The sequence below is a fragment of the Melanotaenia boesemani genome, chromosome 2, assembly GCF_017639745.1.
Source record: "Melanotaenia boesemani isolate fMelBoe1 chromosome 2, fMelBoe1.pri, whole genome shotgun sequence".
NCBI lineage: Eukaryota > Metazoa > Chordata > Actinopteri > Atheriniformes > Melanotaeniidae > Melanotaenia > Melanotaenia boesemani.
The window spans coordinates 10,681,204-10,708,430 of record NC_055683.1 but is presented as its reverse complement, the minus strand read 5'-3'; the positions used below and the strand labels follow the sequence as shown (position 1 = coordinate 10,708,430).

The window sequence follows — 27,227 nt, the reverse complement described above, 5'->3', positions numbered from 1 at the left end:
TCTGCCTCGCTCCTGCCCTGCATCCTCTTCTCTTTCTTTTCAACTCCGTTGGGATTTGAAGTGTTGTTTCACTGATAATCTTGAGTTTGGAGAGTTTTATCAGTTGATCCCGATGGTAAACAAGTCTCGTTGCCATGGAGACTCACAATAACAAGTCTTGCAAAAACAGAAAAATATTCAGAAAAATCTCCCATATAGCACAGCCTCTGACCAGCGCGAAAAATCTACCCGAACAGACACAGATTGACAGCTGATGTCTTAAAAAAGACGGCTATATTGCAAAATCACAAGTTAAAAACAGAGCTACTACAATTGCTGCTGCCACCTAGCGGCGCATTCTAGAATCAGATATCAGAGCCGTTCTGGTTCTGTAGCTGGTGAATCAGTCCCTTCCTGGACTTCCTCCATCTTCTTGTGGATCATCATCATCTGGATGCTGTGGTGGTCCAGCAGACCTGATCCTTCCAGCTCAGATTTATCAGCATTAAACCCGTCCAGTGGGACCTGGATCCTGTTTTTCTCAAAGGAACACAGGACTTTACGAATAGAGAAGACAAAGATAAAGAGGAAGAAGAGATGGACTTCATTGTTATGTCACTGCAGATCAGATCAGCCTGTCAACAGGCAGCAAACCCTGATGATGTGATTAGAAATATAGTCGCCCTGACTGGAGGCCACTTTCATTCATCTCCTGTTCATTGGAAATTAGTCGCTGATGTAACTCACACAATAACATTCATCCTGAAATTATGCTGCTGGTAGTTTTATTTTCTTCTTCATGTCTCGGGGGGAAAAGTACAGAATCTCTGTCATCTACTGGTTCACTGGTACACTTCATCATCATCAAGAAAAAAAGTCAAGATGAGTCACAGTGGAAAAAAAATCCTCAAAAATATTTAATGATTTATTAAACACAGAAACATCAAAAACAAACTTGAAATTTTAGGTAGATTTTAAAAACCGCAATACAGTGAAAATAATCAGATCAAATATCAGACATTTTAAACTCATTTTAATTTACATGTTGAGAAAAAAATTAAAACTAATTTTTGTCTATCATTATGTTTAAAACTTCTAAATCAAATTCATAAAATACATTGAAGAACATAATTAAATCAAATAAACAATGATTTGTGAAAGCTTTCATTAAATTCTTTAAACTCTTCATCTGCTGTAGAAAATAAAAAATCTGGAGGAAAAAAAATCAACATTTGTGAACAAAACATGAAATTTGTGATGTGAAAATGAATCTTTAATCCAACATGTGAAAATGTCAGAAAGTCCAAATAAAGACAGAATGAAGCAAACAAACTAAGAGTGAAACACTGGGAGGATTTTCATTTCCAGCATCATGAAGTGGAACTAACTGCAGCTGACATGAAGTGAACACAACATCCTGATATTCAGTGTGAAGCTTTGACTGGAAACAACATGTGGATCCTGGAAGAAGCACAGCTTCCATCTTTAAAGGACTGGAAGAGGAAGAAGTTTCCAAGGAATCATTTAGAAGAGTTTCACACACAAACTGATTGAATCCATGAATCTGAAAAGATGTTTCTGAGTGAAAGAGACAGACATGTACAGACTGAACTATTTGTTCACCAGTCAGAGTTTCTCTGCTACCATCACACTCTTTACACTCAACACACACACACCCAGGAACCAGACCTAGAACCAGACCAGGAAGAAAATCTGGAACCAGACCAGAAGAACCCAAATCCAGCATAGAGAGGATGAGTGAATGTGGTGATGAAGGTGTGGAGGTGGATCAGTGAGTCAGAGGAAACTCTGTAGAAGGACAGAGAGCCAGCAGGACAGTCCACATACACTGCTACTCTGTTAGAGACAGAGGAGGAGGAGGAGGAGGAGGAGGAGGAGATGAGTGTTTCTCTGTCTTTGTGCCAGACAGAGTAACCTTTATCATCAGAGCATCTCAGACTCCAGGACTGATCATTTAATCCAAACCAACAGTCTGTCATGTCTCCTCTCCTTCTGATTTCTCTGTAACTCACTGATATTAAAATGTCTCCTCTCCACTCGACCTCCCAGTAGCAGCGACCAGTCAGAACATTTTCACACAGCAGCTGAGACCAGTTAAATCTGTCTGGATGATCAGGATATGACTGAAGCTCCTTTACAAGTGTCACCTTCCTGTTGTTGTCAGACAGTTTGAGGTTTCTGTTCACTGTGTCCATGTGGATGGTAAGTGGACAGGAATCTGATGGAGAGAACAAACACAATCCAGCTGCAGTTATTGATCTATTGACACTTTGATGCTGACTGATGAATGAGTGATGGGACAGTGTGAAGATGGTTGAATGTGATGAATCCAATGAAAAACACACTTACACTTCCTCACACCTCCTGGTCTCAACCATGGTTCTCCAGCAGGCTCCACCCTGAAAGGAGGAGGGGGTCAGAGCATGCTAACATGGACATTACATGGCTCTCATACACACTTTGTCCTACACTGAGAAAGGAACAGTCCAACATCTGGACACGTCCACCTGATTGGAACATCTCCAGACTTGAAGGAGCAGAATCAGGAAGCTGATTGGTCCACACCCACACCAAGAAAACTGCGTTGTGGAAGTCCCAGTTTCTTCTTTCAACCATCTTCTCCTTTTCGTCTCTTCACAGATGAAGAACTCTGCAGAAACTCCTGATCTAACCAAGAGCTGCATCTTCTCTCTGCCCTGAAGTCTTATTGATCAGCTTCTGACAATAATCTCCTCTGCAGAGCAGATTGGCTCAGATTCTTTGTTGTGACTCAGCTGGGAAATGTTAAAGTGACTTCTTTTCCTGCACATGAAGCTAAATGACTGTCAGAGACTCTGTTTGAGGCCATGATGTGTGTGTTTGGAGCTGTGACGGCTTGTTTCCTACTGACCACTAACAGCTGCTTCATCATCACACTGAGGATTTGTTCCCTCACATTATTCCTGCAGATCCTGCTGCTGTGTGGACACAAAGACATTTCTTTCTAAAGCAGGAACAAATCAGAGGGATCAGCAGCATCAACTCACCACACTTCTTCCACATCTGATCCAGTCTGCTGATTCATTTCCAGTTTGAAGTGCAGCCACATCACCAGCTTCTACTGACTCCAACATCTACACTGTTATTGAAGCTGATTGATCATCTGATGGATGATTGAATTAGTAATTACTGAATCAGCAGCATGGGCTCATCAAAGCTCTAAAGTCCTGAGTGAAGAGGAGAGGTTAGACTGCCTCTGGTGGTCAGACATGGAGCTGCAGCTGCTGAAATACAGGATGTGATGGTTCATACAACACTCATATCCAGCATGAAGCAGGACTGAGTGAAGAACAGAGAAAATGTCTGCAGATCTTCCTCCTCTATCAGACATTGTGTGGCTGCAGCAGCCTCTCCATACCTGAGTCTGTGTGGATCCTTCAGTGCAGCCATCAGCAGGTTCACTCCTGAGTCTCCTGGATGGTTGTATCTCAGGTCCAGCTCTCTCAGACGGGAGGGGTTGGAGGTCAGAGCTGAGGCCAGAGAAGCACAGCCTTCCTCTGTGATCAGACATCCTGACAGGCTGCAGAAAACAACACGTATGACAGAAACTCTGAGAGAACCACTATGAAACTAAAGCTGAACACCATCAGATGTTATTAGCTTTATGTCTTCATTTGTTTATGACTTCATGAGTGAGTTTGTGACAAATGTCAAATTTCCAGGTTTCTACAGAGATCCACCAATCATGGTTTCAGGGGAGTTTGTATCTTTTTAAAGGCATCAATTCTCCTTCATTCAGCCTGGTGGAGTTAGAGAGAGGCTGCTCTGCTGATTCTACCTATTCTGGTTAAAACATGTGGAACACTAGAAGCACTCAGCATGCAGACCTTGGCCAAGCCATTATATATTTTTTAACAATGATTGTGGGCATTAGTGTTAGAGTTAGAAGCTCTAAAGTTAAAATAATCCCCATCTTTCCATGGGCAGGCACAAGCCTACATTATGTGACCAGTATCTGCCAGCAAATGATTAGATGGCCATGGAAACGTGCAGCCTGTTAGCGTTGTGTCGCTCAGTCTCTCTCTGTGTCTCTGGTCTGCGGCTGTTCCTTTCTGTATAAAACCAAAATAACACGCAAATCCAAAGACAGTATGTCCATATTACCAAAGAAAATGTGCTTCTATGAATATTTTATTGGATTAATTACAATTACAGACGAAGAGGGGCTGTAATCAGAAACAATATTCAGACATGTTGCTGCTTCTCTGTTTAGGCTCCATATGTTTGCTTTCTGCTTGTCTATTTATAAAATGTAAAGTCCAGTTAGTTTATGATTTATGTGTTGATTTACAAAGTTTCATTTTCACTAATGTTCATGACTTATTTTTAATTGATGACAGTACATTTCTTGTCAATAAAATGCAGAATCTATGTTAATTTGTTCTGCCTTAGTTAATTTCACATGCTGTTGTGCAAATGGAATAAACAACAGGTGGAAATTATAGGCGATTATAAAGACACCCCCAATAGAGGAGGGTTCTGCAGGTGGTGACCACACACCACTTCTTGGTTCCTGCTTTCTGGCTGATGTTTTGGTCACTTTTGAATCCTGGCAGTGCTTTCACTCTAGTGGTAGCATGAGACAGAGTCTACAACCCACACAAGTGGCGTAGGTAATGCAGCTCATCCAGGATGGCACATCAATGCGAGCTGTGGCAAGAAGGTTTGCTGTGTCTGTCAGCGTCGTGTCCAGAGCATGGAGGAGCTACCAGGAGACAGGCCAGTACAGCAGGAGATGTGGAGGAGGCCATAGGAGGGCAACAACCCAGTAGCAGGACCGCTACCTCCACCTTTGTGCAAGGAGGAACAGGAGGAGCACTGCCAGAGCCCTGCAACATGAGGGTGGTATGAGAGCCAGACGTCCACAGGTGGGGTTGTGCTTACAGCCCAACAACATGCAGAACGTTTGGCATTTGCCAGAGAACTCCAAGATTGGCAACTTCGCCACTGGCGCCATCACAGATGAAAGCAGGTTCACACTGAGCACATGGGACAGACAGAGTCTGGAGACGCCATGAAGAACATTTTGCTGCTTGCAACATCCTCCAGCATGACCGGTTTGGCAGTGGGTCAGTAATGGTGTGGGGTGGCATTTCTTTGGGGGGCAGCACAGCCCTCTATGTGCTCACCAGAGGTAGCCTGACTGCCATTAGGTACCGAGATGAGATCCTCAGATCTCTTGTGAGACCACTGCTCACTGCTGGTGCGATTGGCCCTGGGTTCCTCCTAATGCAAGACAATGCTAGACTTCATGTGGCTGGAGTGTGTCAGCAGTTCCTGCAAGATGAAGGCATTGAGTCTATTGACTGGCCTGCCCTTTCCCCAGACCTGAATCCAATTGAGCACATCTGGAACATCATGTCTCGCTCCATCCACCAAGTTGCACCACAGACTGTCCAGGAGTTGATGGATGCTTTAGTCCAGGTCTGGGAGGAGATCCCTCAGGAGACCATCCGCCACCTCATCAGGAGCCACACACACTACTGAGCCTCATTTTGACTTGTTTTAAGGACATTACACAGTGGCGTCCCTAGGCTAAAACATTCGGGGCTAAAGCCACGGATGTTTTTTAATTAGCCCCGGATATAATATTTTATTTATTTTTTTTTTATTTATATAATTATTTATTTTTTGATGACATCTTCAAAGTTCAAACAAATCTCATACTGAATGCTTCAATAAAACAGTGTTTTTGGACATGTTTTATTATTACTATTGTCATTATTTATTTATTCTATTTCATTTTTTTTGTTTTGTAAGCTGCGACTTTGGCTTTGGCACGCAAGTGGTTAACATGCTTCCAGGTTGCACGTAACGTCATTCATGGCGTCAGGCAAGCACCGGGCGCACAGAGGCAGCCAGGCAGGACGATGTCACAGAAAAAAATATCCCAGTTCTTTACCCCAAAGGTTGCAAGCAGTCAAAGAGGTAATGGGAATATAAATGACTTTGTAAACCTGTGTAATTTCGCGGGGGGGGGGGGGGGGGGGTGGGGTAACCCTAGCTAGCTAGCTAGCTAGCAGCTAGTTGATATTACATGGGACAAAATGATCTGGTATTAGCTTCGGTCTGTAAATACAGAGGACTTTGAGGACTTTGTATGTACCTAAAAGTAGGTAAAAGTAGTAAAAGCTTGGGCTCTTCTAGACTAGGAAAGTAGTTAAAGTTCAAGTTGGGCTATAATACGGAGCCCCCCAGGTAACATGGACATTTTTTTTTATTTTGCGTGCCCACGCAATACTTTTGCATTCCCTCGCAATACTTTTGCGTGCCCACGCACTACTTTTGCGTTCCCTCGCAAATACTTTTGCGTGCCCACGCAATACTTTTGCGTTCCCTCGCAATACTTTTGCGTGCCCATGCAATACGTGTGCTTTTCCTCGCATGCTGCAAGTCAAGTTAGTGTGCTGGATCGTTTGTAGCTTTTGTAAGTCTTCTTTCATGGTCTTTCAGGCTTTTTCGGGTTTTATTCAAGCCTGAATCATACAGATCTACTCTCATATTTTTTATGAGACTTAAATCTGTGTTTTTGCAGGGAAAGTAAAGGACAATCAAATCATTTGTTTCCTAAAGCCACTTTAGTATTGTCTTCACTAGGTGTTTTCTTTTATTTTTTTCTGAGGTGCACATATATTGCACTTTCAGCCTCTGCACCTGGAAGGTTGTCCCTAAATAGTTGTTTGTAGTGGGATCTATTAAATTCAGCTCAGATACTCTTGTTTCCTCCATGATGCAAAATGCCCTAAAATGCAGAGATACATTAAAGAGGTGGATTGGTTATAAATGGGAGAAATGTCTATTGAATAAAATTAACAATGTAGTGAGGTGTGCAGAGATTAAAAGTAGTCTTATCAAATGCGTCAAGCTTATATGTAACCCATGTTTTTGGGCAAGCACAGTTACAATATCTTTATACTGCAGACCGATCTCAAAATAAAACTTAATAAACTTCTCCTGAGGGTGAGGAAACTCCATTGTGTCCACGGTGACGCAACTAACGAGTGTGTTGTACATCCTGCTTAATATTAAAGTATTGCGAGGGAACGCAAAAGTATTGCGAGGGAACGCAAAAGTATTGCGAGAGCACGCAAAAGTATTGCGTGGGCACGCAAAATAAAAAAAAATGTCCATGTTACCTGGGGGGCTCCGTACTATAACGTTGACCATTATGTTTATTTTCTTTTTCATGCATGGTAGCAGCTACTGTAGCTGGCAGACAGGAATCCTGCACAGCCTGCCTCCTTTACTGTAGCTGTTTAATGTTTAATTGATTAAGATCCCCATTAGCTTTTGCAAAGCAGCTGCTGTTCTTCCTGGGGTCTTGTCTTCAGATTTTCAGAAGTGACAATATATAAAATTCGCACCAAACACATCTTAATACATACAGTAAATGAGCAGAAACTCATACAGAGCATACAACACATACAAAATATAATTATGATACTAAATCGTTCATACCATAACAGACAACACAAGCACTTTAAAGCAACATTAAAAGAAAAAAAAAAAAGTAAATATACAACTGAATAAATGTCACTCAAAGATGCCATGACCCAACACCAAGCCTGTATATATATATATATATATATATATATATATATATATATATATATATATATATATATATATATATATATATATATGTAGAAATGTATAACTGTTAATTAGTATTTTTATTAATGAAAATTATTGTCCTTCACCCTGAGAGTCAAAGTTAAGTGCTAAATAACACTAACTTGTGCTAAATGGAAAACCAATGTGTTGTTACCTAGCTAATGTTAGTACATTGGTGCAAACTAATTTCAAAACAGGTCATTCATTTGATGAACTGTGGTTATGGGATTGCATCGTTTTCAGCTTATTAATTTAACACACTTTTTCTCAGATGATGATGATCAAGATGGCGCTGCTGCTGCTTCTTCTTCAAATGCTGCTGCCATCATACAGAGAAGTGCAAGGGATATTGAAGGTTCCTAATTACTTCTCAAAAAAAGTCATGGTGTTAGTAACAGAGTTAGAACTTAATATAAAAAAAGGATTGCTTGGAAAAGTAATAATTATGTTATTTTTTTAACATTCACTTTGGCATACCTTTAAGTTAATCTCTATGTTGAATTGTTGATAAAAGTGAATATCAGATCTGACTAATAAATGATATGGAAACTTAACTGGGTAAATTTCTAACAGAAAAATTATGGACCCTAATAACTGATATGAATATACAATATATACAAACGAATAATGGATGTCGTGGGTCCGTCTTCTCCTCAGGCCTATGTGGTATTTTTGGTTTCCAGCCAACAGGAAGAAACATGGTTTCTAATGAACAAGGAGCATGTCTCTACATCGGAAAATTTCAGACCGCGCTTTGCACGCTCATCTGATTTTCTCTTCTGGGCTAAGCCCCAGATGTGTCAAAATCCTGGAGACACCCCTGACATTACATCCAAGTTGGATCAGCCTGTAATGTGTTTTCCCATGTTAATTTTGAGCGTGACTCAAAATCCAGACCTCCATGGTTTCAAAAATTTGATTTCCATTGATGATTTTTGTGTGATTTTGTTGTCAATACATTCAACTATGTAAAGAACAAAGTGCTTAATAAGAATATTTCATTCATTCAGATCTAGGGTGTATTTTAGTGTTCCCTTTATTTTTTGAGCATTGTATATAAAAACTTTTCCCCCAAACTCAACTGGCTGGGTGGGCTGTGGGAGAAGATGGCGGCATGCATTGGGTACAGCAGCTCAGTGTCAGCTAACCCTTTCAGTGTTTTGTATGGCTGTTTGTGTATGTGTTGTTACTCAGATGGCGTACATTCTGCTGGGCGGACTACATCTACAGCCGGCACGAGCTCCTCCAAATGGCCAAATGGTTACATCTGACTTTTTCCGCTCCCACGACATCCCGGTGGCTATAGCCAGGACCTTGGGCTCTCTGTGGATTACCATTCCCGTGGGGAGGAGGCAAAGGCAGTGTAGGGACAGAAGGCAGAAACGGGGCTGTCGAGCAGGTGTGCTGTCGGGCAGATGAACTGAAGCATCACCGAGACCTGGCTTCATTCAGCCATACCGGACGCAGCCATTGAGCTAGCAGGCCACGACAGGAGCAGGGACTCCGGTAAGAGCAAAGGAGGGGGTTTGTGCATATATGTCAGCAACAGCTGGTGCACTAACTCTAAGACTGTAGACAGTCACTGCTCCCTGGACCTGGAGTACGTGATTGTTAAATGCAGACCCATTTACCTTCCGAGGGAGTTTACTGTTGTCATGGTAACCGCTGTGTATGTTCCACCAGATGCTAATGCTAACTCTGCTCTGGGGCTTCTGCATAGCACCATTAGCAGCTGGCAAGACAGGCATTTTGGGGCAGTGCATATTATTGCTGGGGACTTTAACCACGCTGAATTGAAAACTGTGCTCCCTAAGTTCCATCAGCATGTGGAATGTCCCACTAGAGACACTGGACAAGGTCTACTCCAACATAAAACATGGCTACAGGGCTACAAAGCTCCCACACCTCGGCCAGTCAGACCACATGCCCCTGCTCCTAGCACCAGCATACAACCCCCTCAGGAAACAGGCTCCTTCCACAATAAGGACTGTTAAAACTTGGCCTGTAGGGGCCTCTCACAGCTGCAGGACTGTTTTGAGAGAACCAACTGGGACATTTTTCACCACCCGAACCTGGAGGAGCACACAGCAGCAGTCCTGGGTTACATCAAACACTGTACCGACACTGTTGCTGTGGACAAGTGCATCCGGGTCTATCCCAATCAAAACCCCAGGATGACCAGAGAGGTCCAGCACTTGCTGTGGGAGAGAAGTATGGCTTTCAGGTCTGTTGATATGGAGCTATACAGTGTTGCAAGAGCCAACCTGAAGAGAGGCATCCGACGGGGTAAGACGGACTACAGGAAGAGGATTGAGGACAACTTCAGCAGGAACAACACAAGGCAGGGGTGGCAAGGGATCCGACATATCACCAACTACAGGCCAAACCTCGCTGCTGTCGATGGGGGCCTTTCGCTGGCAGAGGAGCTTAACCTCTTCTTTGCCTGCTTCAAGATGGAGCCACCGGAGGTAGCTGCACCACAGTCACCAGCCCTCAGCTGCCTCTCCCTCACTGTGGAAGAACATGAGGTGAGGCGTACACTGAGGGCTGTGAATCAGAGGAAGACTGCTGAACCAGATGGCATTGCTGGACAGGTGCTAAAGGACTGCGTGGACCTGCTGGCGGGGGTCTTCTCCAAGATCTTCAACCAGTCCTTACTCCAGTCCACTGTCCCAGCCTGCCTGAAGTCCTCAACCATTATCCCTCTGCCCAAAAAGTCCACAATCAGCAGCCTAAATGACTACAGACTAGGGTTGGGCGATTGAACGAATGTATCGACCATCGACGATAGGCTGAGCCATTCGACGATCGTTTATATAAGAGCGATATTAAGAGAGATATATATATGTATGTATGTACATGAGCCAACACGTTTAGTTAGCTACAACGCAGGCGCACGCTGTGGCTCGTGCAGCAGGTGTCGGGAGTTTTTTTTTTTTTTTCCATCATCCAGCCTCTCTCCATACCTGGTGCTGCCTTCTTTCAGAAGTCTCGTGCACACGCGCACACACTAAAGGACCGTGCATAACCTCCCACCCCGCGTGTGACCTGCCTCCAATTGCAGCACCAATTTAGGCTACTCAAACTTAATAGAAAGAAAAAATGACAGAAGTAGGCTACTCGGAAATTAATTACGTTTATTTAATCAATAACCACAATGGTGGGAATCAAAGACCAACTTCTTTATTTTCACCTATAACTGTAGCCTATTTATGGGGTCTTTACAGTGATTCAATTTTTCAAACTCGGCCAAGTGAATGAAACAATAGATTAACCTAAAACAATAGAAAATAAAATTAACTCCTTGGGCTGGGAGCATGTGCGCTTCCATTAAAACAATAAATAACCACAGTGGTGCAAAAAAGATTCTGGCTTCTTTTTTCGTTTAACCTAGTAGCCAACTGCATTTACAAGATTTCTGTCTTAAACTCAGTCCAATGAATTTTTGTCTTCTAAATTGCTTCAACAGGTGTTCAGCGCGCAAAAAAGTTCTGACGTCACGTCCGCGAATATATCGCCTATCGCCATTTGCTGGACTGGCGATAGGCGATTGAAAAAAATTTACATATCGCCCAACCCTACTACAGACCAGTTGCACTAACCCTGCTCACTATGAGGTGATTTGAAAAACTGGTACGTAGTCATATTATTTCCTGCCTCCCACCTATACTGGACAGTCACCAGTTTGCATACAGGGCAAACAGATCCACAGAGGACACCATCACCACCACTCTCCACACTGCTCTGTCACACCTGGAGCAGTCAGGGAGTTACACGAGGCTGCTCTTTGTAGACTTCAGGTTCGCTTTTAACACTATCCACACAGACTGAAGTCCAAACTAGAGACCCTTGGACTCTCCAATTCCATCTGCCTCTGGATTTTGGACTTCCTGACAGGCCGCTCTCAGAAGGTTAGAGTAGGCGCCCACATGTCCACAGCCCTCAGCCTGGCACTGGCTCCCCACAGGGCTGTGTGCTGAGCCCCCTGCTCTACATCCTCTACACCCATGACTGCACCTCCATTCACCCCAGCAACACCATCATCAAGAGATAAGCCCCACCACTGTGGTGGTGGGGGGACAACAACCTGGTCCTAAACACCACCAAGACCAAGGAACTGGTAGTGGATTACAGGAGGAAGAAAACGGACATTCAGCCTCTGTACATCGGCGGGGACTGTGTGGAGAGGGTGGCTGCCTTCACGTTTCTGGGCGTTACCATCCAGCAGGACCTGAGCTGGAGCGCTAACACTACTGCTCTGGTGAAGAAGCCCCAGCAGAGAATGTACTTTCTCAGACTTTTAAAGAAGAACAACCTGGGTGAGAAACTGCTGGTGTCCTTCTACGCTGCTCCATTGAGAGGGTGTTAACATACTGTGTCTGTGCCTGGTTTTCCAGCTTCACAACCGCGGACAGGAAAGAGCTCCAGAAGGTGACCACCACAGCACAGAAGATCATTGGCCGCCCTCTCCCATCTCTGGAAGAACTATAAAGCTCCCGCTGCCTCAGAAAAGCAGAAACATTTTATGTGACTCATCCCACCCCGGATATTCTCTCTTTGCACTGCTGCCTTCGGGCAGAAGATACAGGACAATTAAAGCAAAGACAAATAGACTAAAGAACAGTTTTTATCCAAGAGCCATTGTAGTTTTAAATGCTGCCATAATTTGAGTGCCTTTTTAATGCAACATTCAACATTTCTGTGCAATATTAGGGAGCCATGAATGAATTAGTTGGATGTATGGATTTGTGTGTGTGTGTGTGTGTGTGTGTGTGTGTGTGTGTGTGTGTGTGTGTGTGTGTGTGTGTGTGTGTGTGTGTGTGTGCTTAACTTTGCACTTTTATCTCAGTGATTTATTAATTTGATTTTATTACTTCACTCAATTTCATTGTATAATGAACAATGACAAGTTTTTCTATTCTATTCTATCTACAGCTTGAGTCCTCTACCAGAGTCCTGGGAGCTTGAGGGAAGTGAATGTAAAATGTTCTGTTTGTAAAACACTTTAAACTTATTACAGAACTTGAAACAAGATTTTAAACGTTCTGAGAGGTTCAGGATGTGGGACTGGTTACTGGTTCTGGTAAGTTCATGTGGTGTAAGAGGCCTAAATCAGAGACAACCATACTAAAACCTTCCACAGGTTTTCTATTAGTCAGTAAAATGTAACTACACCCCCCTACTTTTTAACTGCCAAATTCTGAAAAATTGCTGAAACTGCAAGAGTTAAGTGTGGTGGTTAATACCGCTGGTTCGAGCCTCGGCTAGTGTAAGGTTCAAACAGTGGCCTTTCTGTGCAGAGTTATCATGTTTATGCGTGGGTTCTCTCTGGGTACTCCGGCTGCCTCCCACCATCCAAAGATATGCATGTTAGATTAATTGGTTATTATAGGAATGAATGGTCGTTTGCCTCTCTGTCTTGGCCCTGTGTTGGACTTGGGACCCGTCCAGAGTGTACCCTCCCTCTCCCCTGTTAATTGCTGAGATAGGCTCCAGTTTCACCGTGACCTTTAAATGAACTCAAGTATAGAAAATGGATGGATGGATGGATGGATGGATGGATGGATGGATGGACTGCAATGGTTGGGGTGTGAGATATGGGGTCATTAAGGAGCAGAGAGTGGGAGGGTCAGGATACACAAGCAGAAATGACTGAATGACTGACAGCAGCTCAGCAGCCACTAGCAAGATGGCGAGTAAGTGAGATTTTCAAAGCATCTATATAACAGAGTGGTATTTGAGGTGAAAGACTTTTCCCTCCAGATACCCCTCAGCTGCACAAGAACAATGTGGTCCTTAACCGTATCAGTCAGAGCCGTTTAGTGCTGTTTCACTGGCCTGTCAGCAGCTGCAGCAGCTCTGGAAAGCTGTGGAAACTCACTGCAGCTGCTGGAAGTTGCCGTTGCCACAATTTGAGCTGCTGTCTGTCACCAGATGAGAATCAGCAGGTAAAGAATAAAGTCCGGTGTTACTTTTACACCTCTCAAAAGCACAAATTCGTACCATTGCAGGAATATTTTATCAGAAACTCTGTGAAATACGGTGGCCGACAGGTGCAAACATGCTGAAACTACGTATTTTTATCTATTTATTTATTACATTTGGCCTCACTCTTGTACAATATTAGAAAAAGTTCAGCTGTTTTATGTTATTGACGTAAGCATAGTAAAAACTTTTGGTAATATAGTTTCTCTCCCCGTGCTCTGCTCAAACTTCCCACCAGTTCTGTTCTTCTCACTGTTGTCTGTCTCTCGGGTGGAAACACACCGCGGGCCCTAGAAACCCGGAGCACTTCCGTTGTGTAAGTGAATTTGCAGCATTTTCTTCTTGCAGCTGTTCTCGTTTATGCAGCGCTTGTCTGTATATGCAGCGTTTTCTTTTTGCAGTTTTCATTTATGCGGCGCGTTTTTGTATTTGCAACATGTTTGCACCTGTTGGCTACCATAGTGAAAGAACAAACGTCTGAAACTAGCAAATTCTCACCATATAAGTTCACATCTGTTCATATGTACTGGTGGGCACGGTTTTCTATGAATAGCAAGGACCTGCCTATTTTCATCTGAAAGGATGGTTTTAAATTTTCTCATGAAGTAAAGAAGCACCAGGTAAGGCTCAAGTACAGCTCTACATCATCAAAAACAAAACCTGGTTTTACCCTGTAGTGGGCACCATGAGCCATTTTTTTTTTACCAACAAAATGCTTTTTTATTTTTTAAATAAATGAAAAAAATCAGTGTAGATTGTTTTCAACATAATTAAGTAATACTGTGTTATTTCCACAGGTTTTCTATTAGCCATTAATAAAAACTCATTTTAAACTCTGACCTGAGAGTTTCCAGTTTACAGTCTGGACTCTTCAGTCCACCACACAGCTTCTTTACTCCTGAGTCCTGCAGGTCGTTGTTACTCAGGTCCAGTTCTGTCAAAATGGAGGACTGGGAGCTAAGGACTGAGGACAGAGGTCCACAGCTTCTTTCTGAGAGACCACATAAACTCAGTCTGGAGAGAAAGTTACAGACAAAAAAACAAATAATATATGTGACAAAATAATCAACCATCATGCTGGATGCAGACTGAAGGACCACCTGTAGAGAAAATCAGGTTTCTAACCTTGTTATCGTGTCAATGTGGTGGATTTTAATGCTCAAAGACATAATGAGTAAACAAGGTTTCAGCATGGTGGCTGAGAATTTCCAGATAATCAGTGACAGTCTGAGCACTTTATACAACACTTTATACAACAAAGTACATCATATACCTGAAGAACTAATCTGTCAGGGTGATGGATGGATTAACAAGATTAATCAAGTCATCATGTAGACAGCATTTATCAGATAATCTGGTTATAATAAATCCTATTAACACACCTCCGTTTATCCCTAATACTCTGATATCTTAGTGCACATAGACACACATATCTGATTTATTTGGTTGTTCATATATTTGCAAGTGCAACAAACTGTGTTCTGTTAAAAGATGGAAAAAATGCAGTCACAAGATGCTTTTGTACAGTCTACTTGGGTGTTTTGAAAGGCACTTTTAAAATAAAATGTATTATTATTATTCACAGGTAGTTTGTTTTGCAGGATTATTAGCTTTGACATTAGCACAGCTAATGCTAAGACTGTTGAAGAAGTTTACTTTAGAAGTTTGAGTATCACATCACCAAGTACATACGTACTCCGTTAGAAATCCAATAATGGATGGTAAATGTAGACCAGGGATTTTCATACAACATATCAGAAGTTCATATAGATATCTCAGATCTGATTAGTACAATAGTCTGATTTCTCCCAGTTACTGAATTTTGATGGTCACATATCTTGAAGCTGTTCTTGTCCACTGAAATGCTGAAAACCACAAACTGCAATCAATTCAATGTCCAGATTCTTAGAGTAAATTCAAAAGATCTTGGAAGATCTAATTCAGACACCCTGCAGCTTTTCACGTGAAGCTTTCCCCAAAAACTGTTCAAATCTCTATTTCATTAAAAGAACCCTACTTTGTAGAACCCAATTAGATCTCACTAAATAAAAATAAGTAACACCAGTTCCAAATGTTTAAATGCCTGCAGGAACAAACTTTAGAGTAATCAGTCTTCTTTTTAAGCTCCATCAGCATTTCCTCCTGATGACACATCTCTCAGGAAGATGAAAATCAGAGAAAATCAAACAGCACAGTCTCCTTTAAGAGAGTTGAAAAGAGACTCTCTCAACGTCTACACACCAATATTTTTTGATTTGCTAAAATTGTTTTCACCTCTGTTCGTCTCTGATCACAGAACCAAACCTGCTCTGCAGCAAATTGGAGAAGCAAAAGTAAGACAAGTAGTTCTCTGTCACATTCTGTCCTATAAACCAGCAGCAGTATATTTCTCCACATCCTGCTATATATGTACTTACAGAGCTTTGCTGGAGGCTTTGACCACTGGCAGCAGCCTCAGAAGAACCTCCTCTGAAGGAGAGTATTTCTGCAGGTCAAACACCTCCAGATCTTCTTCTGATGACAGTAAGATGAAGACCAGAGCTGACCACTGAGCAGGAGACAGTTTATGTGTGGAGAGACGTCCTGATCTCAGGAACTGATGGATCTCCTCCTCTAGAGAACGATCATTCAGTTCATTCAGACAGTGGAACAGATTGATGCTTCTCTCTGCAGACACATTCTCACTGATCTTCTTCTTGATGTACTGGACTGTTTTCTGATTGGTCTGTGAGCTACTTCCTGTCTGTGTCATCAGGCCTCGTAGGAGACTCTGATTGGTCTGCAGTGAAAGACCCAGGAGGAAGCGGAGGAACAAGTCCAGGTGCCCATTTGGATTCTGTAAGGCCTCGTCCACAGCTCTCTGATGGAGACGTATTGAATCTGGTTTCTTTAAGTTTGTGGACCTCTTAGAAAGTGTTTTGTGTTTTTCAAATAGGTTTATTCCAGAGTTAATGAAGGTGAGACGGACATGAAGAGCAGCCAGAAACTCCTGAACACTCAGATGGACGAAGCTGAACACCTTCTCCTGGTACAGTCCTCTCTCCTCTTTAAAGATCTGTGTGAACACTCCTGAGTAAACTGAGGCTGCTGTGATATCGATGCCACACTCTGTCAGGTCTGATTCATAGAAGATCAGGTTTCCTTTCTGCAGCTGATCAAAAGCCAGTTTTCCCAGAGACTCAATCATCTTCCTGCTCTCTGGACTCCAGTGTGGATCTGTCTCAGCTCCTCCATCATACTTGACCTTCTTGACTTTGGTCTGGACCACCAGGAAGTGGATGTACATCTCAGTCAGGGTCTTGGGCAGCTCTCCTCCCTCTCTGGTTTCCAGCACATCCTCCAGAACTGTAGCAGTGATCCAGCAGAAGACTGGGATGTGGCACATGATGTGGAGGCTTCGTGATGTCTTCATGTGGGAGATGATCCTGCTGGCCTGCTCCTCATCTCTGAACCTCTTCCTGAAGTACTCCTCCTTCTGTGGGTCAGTGAACCCTCTGACCTCTGTCACCATGCCAACACAGTCAGGAGGGATCTGATTGGCTGCTGCAGGTCGTGTGGTTATCCAGAGGCGAGCAGAGGGAAGCAGGTTCCCCCTGATGAGGTTAGTCAGCAGCACATCCACTGAGGTGGACTCTGTAACATCAGTCAGGGTCTCATTGTTGTGGAAGTCCAGAGGAAGTCGACTCTCATCCAGACCGTCCAAGATGAAGACAACCTGGAACTCTTCAAAGCTGCAGATTCCTGCTTCTTTGGTTTCAGTAAAGAAGTGATGAACAAGTTCCACCAAGCTGAACTTTTTCTCTTTCAGCACATTCAGCTCTCTGAAAGTCAGTGGAAATGTCAACTGGATGTCCTGGTTGGCTTTGTCCTCAGCCCAGTCCAGAGTGAACTTCTGTGTTAAGACAGTTTTCCCAATGCCAGCCACTCCTTTTGTCATCACTGTTCTGATTGGTTCATCTCTTCCAGGTGGGAGTTTAAAGATGTCTTCTTGTCTGATGCTTGTTTCTGGTCTGTGTGGTTTCCTGGATGCTGTTTCAATCTGTCTGACCTCATGTTCATCATTGACCTCTGCAGTCCCTCCCTCTGTGATGTAGAGCTCTGTGTAGATCTGGTTCAGAAGGGTTGGGTTTCCTGCTTTAGCAATCCCCTCAAACACACACTGGAACTTCTTCTTCAGACCACATTTTAGTTTACGTTGACAAGATGGAGCAAAATATTCTGAAAGAAAAGAAGAAATAAGATGAGTCAGTAAAGATTTGAAGCCTCTGAGGAATGAGGATGTGAATATGTGATGTTCATGTGTTGAGACATCAGTAAATGTGTCATTTATCCAGCAGCTTCAATCTTTAGAGAAATCCTCTTACTGCTCTGCAGACGCTCAGCCAGCTCCTCCTGCTTCATCCTCCTCAGGAAGTCCACTGTGATCTTCACTAACGCCTCTCTGCTGCTCTTCCTCTGCTCCTCATCCTCACCCTCCAACACTGAGCATTCTGGGTAATCTGGATTCAGAAGTTTCTGGATCTTCTTCAGCTCCTTCTTCATGAAAGTGATCATGTTGTCCTCCAGCAGCTGGAAGAGAAACGATATGAAGGACACAATCAGACTGAAATCATGGAGCCAAACATCAGATCCATGTTGGACACACTGACAATCCACTGGTCTACAAAGGTCAGCATGGAGATGATGTGGACAGAAGAGATGGAAAAGTAGTTGTTGTACATGTACAGACCATAAATATGGAGTCCAGCTGTGTTTGATGCTGCTGGGCAGACTGACCACTGGGAAGCTCTGAGCTCTGCTGGTCCACTCTGTGGAGGAATCAGGAAGAATCACATCACATTCTGTCACATGGAGAAGCTGCTTCCAGCTTTTAGGAAGCTCTCACCAACACCTTCATGAAGCTCTGTGCTGAGGTGCCCTGGAGCAAGGCAACCACAGCCAGTGTGTGCTTGGATGAGACTGACTGATGTCAGATGGAGAACCATGAGAGGAACTGTTAGAGTTTTAAACCAGAAATAGTTTTGGTTTGTTTGTGAGTCAAAGAAAGTTTCAGGGAATATTCTTTCCATGTGGAACATGCAGGAATTCTGTTTCCTGGAAGTTTTGGAAATTTTCTAAAATAAAATAAAAACTTAAATCTGCCTCTGAATGTTCAAGTAAACCAACTCAACATCAAGTTTAAACTATTATTTTCTCCATGTTCACAGAGCAGCTTTACTGTGTTTAGGAAATGGAAACAAAGGTTTTATTGGAAGCAGCAACACATTCAGCTAAAGTTGTTAAAGAGACAAAGTCAGCCAGAAAAAGAAGCTCTACATGGAGCAGCATGTTATTTCCTAACAGTGTCAGGACTGGATATCATATGTAACACACAGCATGAACAGTAAGGAGGAGCTCGTTCACACTGGAAACATGAAGCTTTCTGAGTTCTTAGAGAAATCCAGCTGTCTGAGTTTGGAAAGAACTGGATCAGACTGGTCCTGAAGAACTGGATCAGACTGGTCTGACTGGGTTTAGGATCAAACTGCAGCTGTTTGCTGGTTGAACCATCTGATCCAACTCGTCTTAACATTTGAGCCCATCTGAAAGTCCTGATTCTCAGAAACTGTAGAAGCAAAAATATTCAAAACACAAAGTAAAACCTGATTCTGAGAGTTCAGCTTCGACTTTTACATTTTAATACTGACAAATACTTACTGTCTGTTAGATCCACGACTTTGACGGAAATTCATGAAATCTTCCTTTGAATGGTCGCTCATCATGGACACACAGCTGGGCCCAGGTTCAGGTCTAGATCCAGGTTTTAGCCTCTTTAGTTGACAAACTACACTGGAAACAAGCAACACTGGAACATCTGATGTTTGCAGGTAAACAGTGGAATTAAAAAGAAAGAAAAGAACTTTAACAGGATGATGTGAACAGATCTATGTGGAGAGAACGAATCATTGGAAAGTGATTGAGCTCATTTTGATGGAAAGTTCTGCTGAACTAAAATAAATAGAAAACACAGATTTCTGACTTTGGACGTGAACTTTAATGCTGTTCAATGAAGCTGTTTTCACACATGAACTGCAGCCTTGAAATGTTCCAGAAATGTTCTGGATGCAGGTGAGAAGACAAATTCCTGCAACATTCCCTCCTGATTTCTTGCAGAGATTCTGCAGCCAGCTGTCTGATCAGAGATCCAGAAACCAGGAGCTGCAGCTGCTTATTGGAGGTGGAACCATGGAGGAGGAAAGTTAGGACTTCATCTAAGAAGCAGCTCACTCTGTTAGAAGTCATAGATGTTAGAAGCTCCAACAGAGTCAGACTGATGTCCCAGAATGTTCCAGAAAAGCAGCAGCAGCTCATTCAGACACCAACATGTTCTTCTTTCTTCATCCAGCCTGGTTTCATGTCCACATCTTCTCCTGAAAGCTGCAGCAGATCCCAGCTGATGAAGCTGATGTGTCTCTGCTTTGATCGTTGGCTTACGGACCAGGAGGAGACAAAACTGAAAGACTTTGGTGACACAGCTGATCTGAGGAAGCTGCTCAGCTGTTTTCAGGGAAGAGAGCCACCAGATGTGTGGCAGCTTCCACAGCTAATGATCTCTGAACTGACTGGACTTTCTCCAGCTGATGAAGACCTTGGAGCTGAACTTTAATCTGCTGCATCACAGACAGCTGCAGCTGCAAAGACTGTGTGAAGAAAGTGTGTCAGCTCCACCTTCCATGTGATCAGTGGACTTCAGAGGAGACGGACTCGTATGTAACATCCAGTATGACCAGTAAGGAGGAGGCTCCCTCACACACTGGAAACATGAAGCTTTGAAACACAGCTGAGTTTGAAAGAACTGAACCAGAAGGATTCAGACTGATGTGACTGGATTTAGGATCAAACTGCAGCTGTTTGTGCTTCTAGAGTTATTGGAGGATGCAGGATGTTCAGATGTGATGAATCAGATCAGATGATGCAGCAGCAAAGATTCACAGTAAAACCTGATTCTGAGAGTTCAGCTTCAACTTTTACATTTTAATACTGACAACTACTTACTGTCTGTTAGATCCACGACTTTCATGGAAATGAACTAAACCTTGTAGCGACTGATCGCTCTTCATGGAGACACAGCTGGGTCCAGGTCCAGATTCTAGTTCTGGTTCAGGTTCAGATTCTGGTTCTGGCAGTAATCCAGGTCCAGGTTTTGGTTCTGGTACTGGTTCAGGTCCAGGTCCAGGCTGGTTCCTGTGAATCCAGATGTTTGGTGATGTGAGTTGTGATCTCTGACATGGAGAAGAGTCATGGACAGTTAGAGATGGACATCTCACCTCTGAGTGGTTTTAGAGGGAGGGACTCCCTCCTCTCTGTCCTGATCCATGATGCTGGATTCACATCAGCTCACACACACTTTTCTACCTTCACCTGCAGAGGAAACACACATCATTCATCTGAACATCAACTGAAATCCTCCTTTCCATCATCTGCTGCTCCTCCTCTGATTGGCTCTGAGTTTCTGCTTCATATCAGAGTCAGATGGATGAGGTCAGACAGCAGTGAGGAAGAGGAAGCTGCCTTCAGCTGCTGGACTTCTATCAGGACCCCAGATGGAGGGATGGAGCTGCAGACCAGCCTCAAAAGAGGAAACATTTCTCCTCCTTTTATTACCATGAACAGAAAGTGAAACTAAATCAGATGAAGATTTAAAACAGGAAGCAGGAAAAAAAGTTTGACATTTTCTGTCAGAAACAGAAACTAAAGGATGAAGTTAAAGAAGGAAAAATGAAGTGATTCCAGTTTGGATGGAAAGTCTGACTGAAGGAGCTGCAGAATCACACACTGTAGGTTCTGATCCGTTAACCTGCTTCCTGTCAGCCACTCCTCATCTTCATCATCTTCACCTCTACAGGTGGATTATCTGCTCCATCACAGCTGCTCACACTGAAGCTTTTTTCCACATTTAGGATCAATTTTCATTTCAGCTGTTTCACTGAAAATCTTCCTGCAGCAGTTTGACTCAAAGAAGGTGAAAGTGTTCAGATCAGAGCGGAGACCAGTTCTACAGAGAAGCTTTACTGGTAATCTCCTGGAAACTGGAATAAAGACAGAAATAAAATGAGGGTTTAGTGTCAAACAGCAGATGAATGTGGTTCAATCAGCGGCTCCAGCATCAAACTGCAGGTGTGACGAAGTTCAGCAGGAAAAAGTCAAACGAGGGAAGGAGACCTACACGAGACCAAAAAGAAACATCCCAGTACACACAGGACATGCAGGTGGATGTTCTACTTGCCGTCTTGATCCACAACTACCTCACAGTATGTTAAGCTGGGAAATATCACATTAGACACCACTCTGAGCAGCATGGGGATGCTACAGGGAAAGGTTCTGCCCCCACTCCTGTTTACCTTTTACACCTCAGACTTCCGGTTCTCTTCACAGACCTGCCACCTGCTGAAGTTCTTGGATGACTCTGCCATCGTGGCTATATCAACAGGGGCCAGGAGGAAGAGGACAGGGGTGTGGTGGACAGGTTTATGGAGTGGTGTGGACTGAATCACCTGCAGCTGAATGTCACAAAGACAAAAGAGTTGATTGTGGATGTCAGACAGCAGAGGACCGGTCTGAACTCTTACCATCAGGGGTACAGAAATAAACAGTGTGGACAGCTACAAGCACATGGGTGTCCACTTGGACATTAAACTAGGCTGGACAATAAAAACTGATACCATCTACAAGAAGGGTCAGAGTTGCTGGTTCTTCCTCATTGAGACTCAGACCTTTCAACGTCTGCAGGATCCTGCTGCAGATGTTTTATCACTCGATGGTGTCCAGCATCTTCTTCTATGTTGTAGTGTGCTGGAGCAGCAGGCTGAAGACAGTCAACACTAAGAGAGTCAACAAGCTCATCAGCAGAGCTGGATCTGTCCCAGGAATTGAACTGGAGTCTGTGGTGGAGGTGTCCGAGATGAGGATGATGAGGAAGCTCCTCAGTATAATTTACAATGTTTTTCACCCCCTGGATGCCACATCGACGTCTTGTCAAAACTCTTCCAGCCATTAAACTGAGACCACCGAGGAGCTCCACTGCACACCAGAGGAGGTCTTTCCTACCTGGAGCTATCAGACTTTTGAACTCCTCCTACTTTAGCAGCAGGTAAACTTAACTTTAAAAACTTACTCTAAATATAAACTGCAATATTTATCTGCTCTGTTCATAACCATGTGCAACAGTCCAATTATATTTTTTCTCCTGTAACAACAATTTCCTTTGGGATCATTAAAGTTGTTTGTATCATATTGTATTAATTTTACTTCAAGTCATTTTTTTCTTTTTTGCAGGATTTTTTTTTTTTTTTTTTTTGGTTTTTGGTTTTTATACAACTGTAAATAAACTCAAGTACTGAAGGGTTAAAATAGCCACCTTTGAGATTATTCAGTAAATTTTCTATAAAGTTCCTGATGTTATTCAAATAAAAAGCTTTAATTGTACAGCTACAGACAAAAGGTGCTACTGAGAGCCATTAAGTCAGCAGAAAAGATTACTGGCTGTCCCCTGCCATCCCCAGATAACCTTGTTACATCATGCTAACTCAGCCGAGCTTCGAACATCATGAAGGACCCCTCCCATTCTGGTCACCACCACGTTGAACTGTTGTCCTCTGGCAGATGCTACAGAGACATTTTTTATCCATTTGCCATTAGTCTACTGAACAAAGAATGACTAACTCATGACCCCTTGCACTTTATTAGAACACATTACTCATTTAAGCACTAGTCACTTTCATGCAGTTTTTATTTACTCGTTAAACTATTCTCAGTCTTTTATTTTTAACAGACTTTAATTTATAATATTTTCTATGTGTCTTGTGTCATTGCTTCTGTGTCTTTTATGTAATAGGAATACCTGACAATCTCCTTGCACTACTATGTGTTTTGAAAATAAAGGCTTTGAAACTTTGAAATTGAAATAATTGGTCAGTGTTGTATGTTTATTTCTGATCATACATCAGATTATCTCTGTGTGATGGACAGCTGCTTTGTTTGTTTGTTTGTTGTTGTTGTGAATCACTTCTTTTGCTTTAGGTTGTTAGAACAACTTTCTGTCCCTACATGAGAAGAATCTGCTTATGTAGCTGCAGACAGTAGCAGGATGTTTCTGGAAAAACACTTTTCTGACTGAACCGCATGCACCTATAGTGCGTGCACGTTACTTGTCAACTCACAATGCATGCTCCAGATGAGGTCTCTTCAAAAACCCCTGTGTTATTCACCTAAGAACCGATTCTTTGTAGTGAATGAGAAGAACCAATTCCTGTGTAAGGGAGTCAAATATTTAGAAGAGGTGGGATTTTATTTTGATGGGCCCACCATGCGGTCAATTCCATAAAAGGAAAGATTAGGATCGTACCACTATGTAAGGAAGGAAGGGCTTGTTAGAAGACAGAGATGTAGTGGTACAGACCAGAGAGCTGGAAGCCAGGAAAGAGTTAACATTTCACTTTGTGAAATGACTCACGAGGTTGTGCTGCTTCTAGCAAATTTCCCTCCTCTGGATATATGTTTAATCTTTTCTATTATAATTCTCTACTTAGACTTTATGAAAGGCAGCTCCTCTTTGGTTTTATTTTGGCTTGATTTTGGCTCAGGTGACGCCACACATACGGGGGCTGCAGAGGTTAAAATAGCTGGGATAGCTGACATGCGACCAGCAAAAGGAACAAACCAGAGAAGAGGAAGGAAGAAGGAGGAAGGAGGAGGAAGAATAATAAGAAAACAACAATAACAAAGACAATAACTTTAGAGATGTTGCAAGATTTTGATGAAAGTCTGTGTGAGTGTGTCAGGTGTGGTGGGGGGTTACGGGCTGCCCTAGTCTGTCTCTAGCCTCGATGGAGGCGTGGTCACATTTGCAGGATCACAGTGATCACTCCTCATCCTCTGCATGCTGACAGACACTGAGTTGTCCAGTGGGTTTTGTTTAACTTTTTTATGTGTCTGTCTTATTTTAGGATGATTGTCAGCTTAGTTTACTTGTTAAAGCTGCAGGGAATTTTCTGTTGTGTGTCTGTACAGGTGTAGCAGTTGGTTGTCTGGTGTTACGTTGGATTGAAGGGTCGTTGCTTCCATCTACTGTATCTTTGTCTCTTCTTTTTTCTACTTTTTTTTTAACTTCTCTTCATTATACCTTTGTTTCTGTCCCCTCTGTTCAGGTCCAACAAGAATCCCACAATTCCAATAAATAAGATAAAACTGTATATTTAAGTACAAAACTGAGATTATCAAGAGGAGCTTTATACCCATAAAGCTCTTCTTGGCAAAGCAAAATTGTTCAGCACAACACAGCAGCCAGACCATCATTCTATTACCACCATGCTGGACAAGTTAAAAAATAAAGAAGTCAGATCACAAACATTAAAATAAACATTTAACCTTTTCCAGATAATCAAACATTATAGAAATATGTTGACCTGACTTACTTTCCAGGTTTCACACATTTAGTTGCACTTTTCCAGTCAATTTGCTGCTCTTAATAAGTTTTAGATTTTTTTTTTAACTTCTGCTTTGAGTCTCCTCGTTCACAGCTTCCTGGTCTCAGATAGTTCTGGTCTTTGTTCCCTCATGTCCTCCTCTGTGGTTTTGTTGGACCACTTCTCCTCCCTCCTGGTTCTGGATTGTTCTGGACCCTCAGTCTGATTAATCAAACCAAATAAAAACAGCTTTAGTTTTACCTTCAGATGGAGGATTTCATGGAGAAATTCAGCAGCACCACGACGACCTGAGAGGAAGTGAAAATAAACTGAGGGATGTTTTGCTGACCCAGTTAGAAATCTGACACATGACAATTTATGAAGTTGAACTGCCCTGAACTGCTGGAAGTTTCCACAAAGAGACAGAAACCTGATCCTGGATCTGAATCTGAAGCTCTGAAAACCTTTAGTTCTGGTTCCAGTCTCTCGGCTGGAATTCAGAACCAGTTCTTAAACTCTAGTTTTTAATTGTTCGTCATCTTTGTCCTTAAAATGAGTTAATTGTGTTAAAGAGTTCATTTCAACAACACGTTTCTACAAGTTGGGAACTTGAACCAAAACGAAGACTTTCAGCTTGATTTGGTCCCAGTTGGAGGAGAACCGGGAGTCTAGCACCCCCCTTTCCTCCATCTGGAGTTTTACATCAGAATCAATATTCAGATTTTTAAAACAAGTAATTTCCCTTTTATAAACCATCATCCTCCTCCTGGAAGTTGCAGGTGAAATGGGGTGGAGGTGGGGGTGGGGGGGTCAGGTGGAGAAGGAATGGCTTTTCTCAGAGCGACGCTGTGCAGGACACCACATGTCATGTTTATGTTGCACCTCCACTGGATTTTGAGGAGGCCAATGGCTCGATCCACAACAGCATGTACACGAGCATGGACCACATTAGTGCACCTCCTCTATGTTCTGTGGGTTTGCAAATGGAGTGAGGAGCCATCGCTGCTGTCACCTGTAGCCAGTCATTAACTACAGCGTCTGCTGCAGTCTGTCCTCTACACTGCTGTACATTAGTATGAGTCATGTGTTCACGCAGGTCACCGGGCCACTAAAATGATCACAAATAACTTGTATGTTCATTGAATTTACTTTACATGTTTATGGTTCACTTAGCAAATTTGTTCTCACTCTGAGCTGTTATAGTAATGTGAGGGTTGTCAATCACACCGATTACATTTGGGAAATTTTGCCCTTTTGATGTTGGCCTGTTCTCCCACAATGTCAGGAAACTTTATGTATGGATTAGTCTCTTTAATAATGCCATTTAAAAACAGCTGGTATTATTGGGCTCAGGGACGGCAGAGATAGATTCCAGACCTAAGGATAGAAGTTTGATCTTATCAAACACATATCAGCCTTCATGTCGGCTAATTCCAGCAGGAAAGAACAGGTTGACAGAAACCCGGTAATGGTCAACAGCTGCAGATGTTACAGGATCGCATGGTTCAGGCTGGTCGATCAATCACTGGGCCCAGTTCAGCACACAGATCTAAGAGCCCTGCTCTAAGGAAACTAAATCTGCATTTAAGCCAGTCATGGGTCAGGACATCTTCATACTCTCTAGAAACTCTGTCCTGATCCTGTCATTGGCATAATCGTCTAGCAGTGCCAGCACATCCATTGTGATCCGTTGTGAAGCCTTGAGTGTCGCTGCAGTGTTTATGTTTACTCATTAAGTACACCAATTACTACACACCTTGTCACAATTAAAGTACCATTAAGAGCCATTACTATAAAATTTGAAGATGTACATATGAAACTACTGTGCTTTAACTCTTAAATGAGTTCTTATGGACTGTATGGCTTCATCCAGGAAAACTTCTATAACACTGCAGGCCTCATGTTTATGATTACGAGGGTCTACAAGTCTGACATGATGGTTAAATACACAACATGAATGTGGTTTAAATTCACCATCTCACATTATGTGCTGTCAGTTTCCTCCGGCTCCAAAATGTTTGTGCGCAACGTTCAGAGTTTGCGTACAGGTGCAAACATTTTTCTGACAAGATATTTTGATAAATCACAACTTTGGACAGAAAGTGACGAACACCATTTTCAAGCCCTGTTTTCTGTGCACACAAT

General features: G+C 42.7%; 2 long non-coding RNA genes across 2 annotated transcripts; one reads left to right on the top strand and one right to left on the bottom strand.

The window, feature by feature from the left end:
• Positions 1–3,556: 3,556 nt before the first annotated feature.
• LOC121655731 lies at positions 3,557–16,388 on the bottom strand. Its single transcript, XR_006013284.1, has 3 exons — positions 16,375–16,388; positions 11,619–11,622; positions 3,557–4,518 (listed from the first exon to the last, which is right to left on the bottom strand). It is a non-coding gene; the product is annotated as an uncharacterized LOC121655731 (long non-coding RNA).
• On the top strand, positions 5,876–8,465 carry LOC121655310. Its single transcript, XR_006013146.1, has 3 exons — positions 5,876–5,967; positions 7,925–8,008; positions 8,443–8,465. It is a non-coding gene; the product is annotated as an uncharacterized LOC121655310 (long non-coding RNA).
• Positions 16,389–27,227: the final 10,839 nt, after the last annotated feature.